The sequence below is a fragment of the Chrysochloris asiatica genome, unplaced genomic scaffold, assembly GCF_000296735.1.
Source record: "Chrysochloris asiatica unplaced genomic scaffold, ChrAsi1.0 scaffold00005, whole genome shotgun sequence".
Lineage (NCBI taxonomy): Eukaryota > Metazoa > Chordata > Mammalia > Afrosoricida > Chrysochloridae > Chrysochloris > Chrysochloris asiatica.
In genome coordinates, this window is record NW_006408523.1 from 7,022,314 (window position 1) to 7,031,844 (window position 9,531).

A 9,531-nucleotide genomic window follows, 5' to 3' on the forward strand; every position below is an offset into this window, starting at 1 on the left:
CAGTTCAAAGCTACCAGCCTTGGAAACCCAAAACAGGCCACCATCAGATGGAATCCACTTGACAGTACTGAACAAGAACAACCACTGTGCCTACTCACAGCAGGAGACTAAATTAGGTTTATTCACAATTGTCACCTGAAGTGTTTAGTATCAGTTTGAACTCTAGCTCCACCACTCACTAACCGTGTGACTTTGGTGACATTACTATACTGCCTTGTGCCTCAGTTTTCTCACCTTTAAAATGGGCTGAAAGAAGGGAATTCAATACTGAAGCATAGGAATCCCACTTTATCCAAACCATGGGCATGGGGGCAGAGGTCCTTCACCCTCACCCCTCTCTCCTCACCCCTCTCTCGGGCTTCATGGTGGATTCAGAGGAAGTCATGAGGGCAGAGAGATTGTAGACTTTGAATATAGGAAACCTACAGCTTTTGGACCCTAATAGGTCTGGATTGAGCATACTGCTTTCTAAAAGAATGACAAGAAAGTCTACAGACAAGTCTTTGAAACTGAAGGAATTTCTAGCTTGTCGTAGTCCTGAAAACTGGTTTCAGTCTTTGGAAGAATGAAGAGTACAATTCGCTGTATATTTGTCACCAGCACGGGTAGAAATTAAACAGGTGCCTTTCTGTTTAATTTCTACCAGTGAAACCTGGGAAGCTGGAACCCGTGAAGTCTTACTGCTCTTCTCTGGTTTTCTCTTAGTGGAAAATATTTTGAGATTTTTTTCACTGCTAGGTGACCACCTTACAAAGGTCACAGGCTTCATAAGATATCCCATATAATGTAGTTACTTTGCGGGAGGGGGAAGAAAGCTCATCTTTGAAAATGAACGTTACATGCCTTTAGAATTGCAAGGCTCCATAAACACTCTCCTTTAAGCCTTATACGTTTCCGTGAGAATTAAAGGAGCATGCAAGTTGTTGTTAAGTGCTGTCGAATTGGTTCCGACTCATAGCGACCCTGTATAGGGTCTCCAAGGAGCAGCTGGTGGGTTTGAACTGCCAACCTTGTGGTTCACAGTGCAGTGCTGATCCTACAGCGCCACACCAGGGGTGCACATATAAAGGTCTAAAGGGAGTTCTGACGGTGCTGTAAGAAATGCACTAAACTGTGAACCACAAGATTGGCAGTTCAAACCCAGCAGCTGCTCCATGGTTGTTGTTGTTAGGTGCCATCGAGTCGGTACTGACTCATAGTGACCTTATGTACAGCAGAACAAAATGCTGCCCGATCCTGGGCCAACCTCACTACTGTTGCCAGTGTGAGCCCATTGATGCTGCCACTTTGTCAGTCCATCTTGCTGGGGGTCTTCCTTTTCTTCTCTGACCCTCCACCTTACCAAACATGATACCTTCTCCAGCGATTGGTCCCTCCTGACAATATGTCCGAAGTATGAAAGGCCAAGTTTGGGCATCTTGGCCTTCAAGGAGCACTCTGGCTGCACTTCTTCCAACACAGATCTGTTGGTTCTTTTGGCAGCCCATGGCACTTTCAATATTCTCCTCCAACACCAAAACTCAAAAGCATCAATTCTTCTATGGTCTTCCTTATTCACTGTCCAGCTTTCACATGCATATGAGGCTATTGAAAATACCATGGCTTGGGTCAGGCGCACCTTAGTCCTCAAGCTGACATCTTTGCTCTTCAACACTTTAAAAAGGTCTTGTGCAGCAGATTTGCCTAATGCAATATGTCATTTGATTTCTTGACTGCTGCTTACATGAGTGTTGACAGTTGATCCAAGAAAAATAAAGTCCTTGACAACTTCAATCTTTTCTCCGTTGATAAGAATGTTGTTTATTGGTTCAGTGGTGAGGTTTTTGTTTTCTTTACATTGATATGTAATCCATACCAAGATTTACAACCTTGGAAACCCTATAGGGACACTATGAATGGGAATAGATTCAACAGCGCTTAACAGCAACAACAACTAACCTTAAGGTTGTTAGTTCAAGCCCACCTGCTGCTCCATGGGAGAAAGATGAGGCTGTCTGTTTCCCTAAAGATTTACAACCTCTGAAACATTATATGGAGTCTCTCTGAGTGGGAAGGACTCCATGGTAGTGGGTGGTGGTGTGAAGTTCTTAGGACAGTCTTGCAAAAAGTAAACACTTCACCACACATGCTTGTTATCATTATAATTACAAATGATTACAGTCAAAACCAAATTCAGTTAAAAAGTCTTTGAGCCTGTTTAAAAGCTGAAGAGGCCGCCCAGTGTTTTGAAATCCTAGCCTACAAGGCACTTTGAGTTTCAGAGACGAGATAGGAGCTAACACATATTGAGAGGAAAATTGACTGGGATCTATGCACAAAAGTGATCTCAGGGCCTGGGCTGGCGTGGAGAAACGGGGTGATACTGATTGTGGGTGTAGCTCCCCAGGGGCAGACTGACCACCAGACAACCAATGGTAAGGAGGAGATAGACCCTGCCCCATGCTTGCTTGCTTGTTTACTTCTGTTTTCAAAAAATGATGATGATTTTTTTTTAATAACAAAAGCAACAGAGACCCCTTGGAGAATAGCCAGGAATATTTAAATCAGAAAATAAGTCATTTAAAATTCCTCCACCCAGAGATAAGCATTGTGAATTCCTTAACAAATTTCCTGTTTGGAGCGTTTTAAGATAACTTGGGCAAACTTTGGCCATGGGAAAGGAAAGCGCCAATACCCTGTGAGATACTCCCCATATGTGTCCCCTGGGGTAGCTCCAGGACTCGCTGGGTCATGCCAAGCAGACCCACTGCCACTGAGTCTGTTCGAACCCATAGACACCCACCCTGTACAGAGTTTGTGAGACTAGACAGCCTCCTCTTTCTCCCACAGAGCCATTGGTGGGTTTGAACTGCTGACCTTTTAGTTCTCAGTCCAGTGCCTAACCCACAGTGCTACCTTGGCTCCTTTAGCCCATGCCAGGGTGCTCCAATGAAGCAATGGGGTCTCAGGATGCTGACCAACTGTAGCAGCAAAACCCTTTGCCAAACTTAGTCTCTTTGGGGCAGAGTCTTCTAAGACTCATAGAACATGGAAATGCACTAAAGAAACAGGCTACTTGAATTTACATAGAGAAAACAGCTGATGATAAACTGATTTGGTGTTTGTTTTTTAGTTATTTGCTTTTTTTCTGGTTTTGTTTTGGTGTTTTGTTGCATAGCCTTAACATTTAATTCCACATCACTGTATTAATTCCCCATCAATTTCTCTGAGTTACAGACCACTGTTGTTGTTTTTGTTGTTAAGTGCTGTGAGGTCCTTCTGATTCATAGCAACCCTATATAGGGTTTCCGAGGAGCAGCTGGTATGTTTGAACTTACAACCTTGTGGTTAGCAGTCCAGTGCTTATGTAGAATAACAATACCATGCCAGGACTCCTGAGACCTACATAAATGGAAGACCATTCCATGCTCATAGATTGGAAAACTTAATATTGTGATAATGTCAATACTACCCAAAGCAATATGTAGGTACATTGCAATTCCGATCCAAGTCCAATAACATTCTTTACTAAAATGAAAAACTAATCACCAACTTATATGGAAATGAAAGAGGTCCCAAATAGCCAAAGCATTGTTGAAGAACAAAGTAGGGGCCTCATACTCGCTGATTTCAAAACAAGCTATACAGCCACAGTAATCAAAATGGCCCGGTTACTGGTTCAATGCTAGACACATAGACCAGTGGAGTAGGATGGAGAACCTAGAGGCAAATCCATTCAACTATTGGCAATTGATTTTCAACAAAGGGTCAAAATTCATTCAATGGGAAAGAAACTCTCTTCAACAAATGGTACTGGAAGGAATGCGGGACCCTATCCAGAGAAGCAGCGACATCAGAGATGGAGGCAGAGATGAGGACATGGAGAGAGGGAGCAGCTGAGGACTCTAAACACATGGAAAGAGAGGGCCTGAGAGCTAGCAGCCAGGAGGCAGGCTTGCAGTATGTGCCCTTGGTTGCTTAAATGATTATATATTCCTGAGTGTTTTTGTGTACATCTCCAAACCCCACAAAAAACAACAGAGGGAACAGAAGCAAATGCTGTTGAATGATGATGAATGGAGGAGACTGTAATCACTGTAATCATGAAATGATGAGTGTAAAACCATTGTTCTCCCATGTAAACTATCACTCAATTCACAGTAAAAACTTAAAAAACAACACAAAACAAAAAAAACAAATGGTAGTGGCAAAATTGCATCTCCACTTGCAGCAAATGAAACAGGGTCCTTACCTCACATCATAGACAAAAACAAATCCAGAATGAATCCAAGACCTAAATATTAAAGTTAAATATAAGTTACAGACTCCAAGACAGCAGGTGGCAGAAACCTCCTTTGTCCTCTTGAGGCCTCACTGTGTGCTTCTTCCTCTGGGAGGAGGATGGGGCAGGGAGGAAGGAGATGGGTGGAGCACCTGTTTGCTTCTTCTGAAAAGCAGTTTAGTCCTTACGCACCTCCCTTCCGTTTGCACAGGGTGTTCTAGGGAGAAAATACCCTAAATTCTAATGTATCTTACGGAGACCTCACAAGTCTTAAACAGAACAAAGTCCAGACAAAGGTCACCCACATGAGGGAGACCCTCACCATGAGGTCATCATGGAATCCAAAGGACTTGTGACCATGTTGCTAACTCTAGAACACAGAGGACAAAGTCATGATTGGCATCCAATCACTTCATAACTGTTACAGGAGGGTCGATGGAAGCAGGAAAGAAACCAAGATTGGGGCATAGACACTTTGCAGTTTAGAAAAGCTTACAGGATTGGCTTTAGGTCCTCTGACTATGAGGCCCTGGTACCCCAGTTTCCACTAAGGGCACACCCACACAAGTCCCTGAGAGGGAGGCTGCTGGCTAGAGGAATCATAGTAACTCACTTTCACACGCAGGGCTGGGGAGCGAAGCTCTTTACACTGTTGGTTAATGGGCAGACTGATCTCGGTGGAGGTTGGATTTGTCAAAACACAACAATGGATTTGGGGCTGCCACTATAAACCTTTTTCTTGTTGTTAAGTGCCGTCAAGTTGGTTCTGACTCATAGCGACCCTGTATAGGTCTTCCAAGGAGCAGCTGATAAGTTTAAACCACCAACCTTGTGGCGCAAACAGACTTTGCAGTCTAGTGCTTAGTCTACAGTGCCAAACCAGGACTCCCAACTGTAGCCTTCCCCAAACCAAGTGTTTAGAAGTTAAGCTCTAATACAAGGGAGAGGAGGCATGCGATCAGTGGAGAGGTCCTGCCAACATACACTTTCTCCCCTATTCCTAAAAGTTACAATTGTTTTATAGGAGAACATGGGGAACTCATCCACCAAGTGTGAAATAGTATCCAGTGAATTTATTCCTCATCCATGGCTAAGACCTTCATGATTCAAAGAATGGAAGTTTGATTTGTTCAGGAGTTGGAAGGAGGAGAGGAGTTATTTTGGAGACACGCAGTGAGGAGTGGGGTGGGTGGAGGAGGACTGAGAAGTGACAGATGTTTTATTGGCAGATCTTAGCTCTCATTGTGCCCATGTTCTCACCAGCAGAGAGAACTGACTTGGATTGCTCCTTGCTGCTGTTAAGTGCCATCAAGTGGGTTCCAACTCATAGCAACCCTGTATAGGGTTTCTGAAGAGCGGCGAGTAGGTTTGACTCACCAAACTCATGGTTAGTTAGCAGTCCAGTGCTTATCCTATAGCACAACACAATGGCGCCAAATAAGGTCTGTTGTTGTTAAGTGCCATCAATTCAGTTTCAACTCGTAGCAACCCTGTATAGGGTTTCTGAGGCTGTAAATCTTTGCAGAAGCAGAAAGCGTCATCTTTCTCCTGAGGTGGCTCGAACCCCCGATCTTAGTGTTTATCTTACAGAGCCACTGTGCTCCCAGATAGTTCCTCAGTAAATGTGAAACTAATCTAACCAGTTGCCCTCATGTCTATTCCAACTCATGAAATAGATTGCCAGGCCTTTCTTCTGAGCACCTCTGGGTATAATCAAGCTACCAACTTTTTGGTTACACAGGCCAGGGACACCAATCATAAAGTTTGGGACTCGGCTAATTTTTTTCTTGGTGGCACAGTGGGTTAAGTATTGGGCTGTTAACCTCAAGATCAGTGGCTTAAACCCACCAGCCCTTCTGTGGGAGAAAGAGGAGGCTATATTCTTCTGTCAAAATCTACAATCTCAGGAAGCCTCTCTCCTACTAGGTCACTGTGAGTTGGAATTGACTTGACGGTAGTGGTGCATTTGAGGGCAGGTCCCTTAAAGCCAGTGAAAGCTGTATTATCCCAGGGGTTCCCTGGACAGAAAGAGAGGAAAGAGAGCAAAAATAGGCATCATTCCTCTTTATTACTTTTATGATTAACGTGCCAGCCTTTTGCTGCATCAAGTTTTCCCCTCTTGAGATGACACTGGGAAGATCAGAATGGGTGGAACCCAAACAGAATGGGTTTGAGTCTCAGTCCATCTATGATCTCATTTCTGGTCTTAGTGGAAATCCTACACTCGCTAAGACTCAGTTCCCTGGTCTGTAAAAAAAAGTTTATAATTGTTGTTAAGCACCATCGAGTCGATTTTGAGGGTTTCTGAGTGAGTTTGAACCAACAACTTTATGGTTTAAACTGACCTGCAGTTCTAGTGCTTTACACAGTGCCACACCAGGTATAATATATACCTCATGGTATTGTTTAAGGATTTAATTAAAGAATACCACAGTCCTGGTAGAAATAATCTGTCAAGATCTCGGCAGAAGAAGAGGGTAAAGTGAGGAATGTTTAATTGAGGATTACTTATAATGGTGGGACTAGGATGGAGAAGCCATGGGGGCAGAGCTGCACCCCAGATTTGCAGTTGTTGGGTTACCCTTTCTGTCTCTGAGGCAGGAGGAGAAGGAGGGGTCCCCAGGGGCTCTTCTCGCTTCCTCCAGGGCCCTGCTGGGGCTCCCCATTGCTGAAACCCAACCTGATACTGGGGCCTCAAGATCCCCTGGATGCAGTCTATATGGAAGAGCCCAAGATACCCAGGGCGGGTGGAGGAGGGCGAGTTGGAGGAAGGAAACCAGAGAAGGGTGTCCAGGAAGGGCATGGGCCAGGAAACCATGAAAGCTATTGTGACACGTGACTTTAGCTCCATTCCAAATCACCCCAGCCCAGGACTTGCAAGTTTCCTAAAGGCTTCAGTTTGTTTCCCCACAAAGTATTAGTCAATCCCTGTGCAAACTGTAGGTGCCAATCAATGTTTGCTGAGCAGGAATTAGGTTCTTCACTGTTGACATCTGAAAAAGCTTCACATTTGAAGGCTACACAGTGTATAAGCAGAGTACTCAGAGACAATGATGTGATGAGTTTGAATTGCTCATCACAGAAGGAGATGAAATCAGGAAAGCAAAAGTTGGATATGACTTCCTTCCTTCCATTTCCTACCTAACCACCTTTGCATCCCACCACCTCTTTCTCCCCTGTGGACCAATTAAGGAGCAGCATTTATAAATAAACAACTGTGAATTGCTTTGTCAACAAGGGCAAACCCCTGCTGTCCAGCTGTCTCTCTTGGTGGCTGAAGATTTTCTTTGAAGTTGTGAGGGGAGCTTTTTGCTTAAAGGACAGATGTTGTTGTGCTTGGTAGCTTGGCCAGTCCAACACCATCTCTATAATCAATTGCAATTCGGGTCCTGAAATTCACAGGGTTTTCAAAGGTTGATTTTCACGAGTGATTGCCAGGACTTTATTCTTACTCATCTTGGCCTGGAAGCTCAACTGGAACCTGTTTGCCATTATAATAACATACAAGCCTCCCCCTAAAGTACACTGGCCTGGCCCAGGTCTCCTGTGTGGGAGGCGATGTTTCTGCTACTGAGCCAGCCCTACATGTCCCTGATGGACACATAGCACCTATAACAACAGATCAGCCATGCATTCTAGGGCTTGAGTTCTTGGGTGTGGGGGAAATCAAACATCATTTGCAGACAGTACTCTGGGGAAGTGTTGCAGAACCTGGTACCCTTGCTGGGCCCCACTAATGGTCAAACGTCTCCCCTGTGATTTGCGGGCTGGATGGTCACGTGTGGCTGTTCATCAAGACCTCTGCCTTCTCTGTTCTCTGGGAATTTACCTAACCTGTTGCGCACAAGTTTTCAAAACACTGTGGAACATCAAACTGTGGTGCATTCTAATGCCAAAGCATGAACGGGTTATCCTGGTTCCTGGATGGCTGTTGAAGAGAAGGTAAGCTGACAGGTATTTAACCATGGGGGCAAAGTTGTCTAGAATTCTGCTCCATTGCGCTGAATGGTGATTTTCAGGCCTCAGGCAGGATATTACAAATAGTGGATTCTGCAGGACCTCCATTTGGAATGTATGGAATATAGGTATTCCATAGGAATACAAATGGAATCTACATTTTAGAAGTTCCCCATGAATGTTGGTACTCAACCTTGATTTGGAACCAGGCCCCCTGGATGCAAGAGAATCAGAAAGTATAGTTAAGGAGGATTTAAGTATAAATGGCCTACCAGACTGTCTAGATGCATCCAAAAGGTCAACAATGACTCTGAAGCAAAGATAAAAAGACAAAGGGGACAGGGAAACTAGAGAACTAGAAACAGAGCAACCAGAAAGGCATTAATGAGAATGCTGAAACCTTGTGAAAAACGTAACTAATGTCACCGGACAACTTGTGTAGAAATTGACAAATAGAAATCTAATTTGCTGTGCAAATTTTCACTGAGAACGCAGTAAAATATTACTTTAAAAAATGTTTACTACCATGTGTCCTAGGAAACTGGTTGTTTCTGTTAAATTAGTTCTGACTCATAGTGGCCTTTGATAAGGTTTCCAACTTGTGGCTGGTGGGTTTGAACTGCCAACCTTGTGGTTAATGACTCAGTGCTTATTGTACGGCACCACACCAGGACTTTGCTATTAAAGATGAACTGCCTCGTGCACATCCCTTACTTTAAAAAAATTCAGCAGCACTCACACTTTGAGTAAAATAATGGATGTTTTACTACTGATTAATCTTTAACGCCCAATAAGTGAACAAGTAACCTAGAAACTTTTCACTTTTTCTACAATCCCAAGGAGTCTCTGGGTGGGGCAAATGGTTAATGTGCTGGGTTGTTAACCTAAAGGTTAGTGGTTCAAATCCAAGTAGAGATGTGTGGAAAGAAGGACCTGGTGTCTGCTTCTAAAATACCAGCCACTGGAAACTTTTTAGAGCACAGTTCTACTCTGACACATATCGGTTACCATGGTAACAGCTTTTACACACATCAAGCAAAGGCTTTTATTTAACAATGATCACCGTTGACAAGTCAATTCTGAACCAGGCGCTCCTCATGGATTCTGAAACCAGATCTAGGTAGGCGCAGACTGATTCAGTGTTCTCCTGTGGTTTGAATGGCCAACCTTTGGGTAAGCAGCCCAACACTTATCCCACAGTGCCACAAAGTCTCAAGAGAGCAGCAACCAAATGTGACCACTGTAAATGCACCCAAGAATTCTCTAGAGCCCCCAGATGCACCTAAGTGCCTCCCAAGTATACCCAGAAAGCC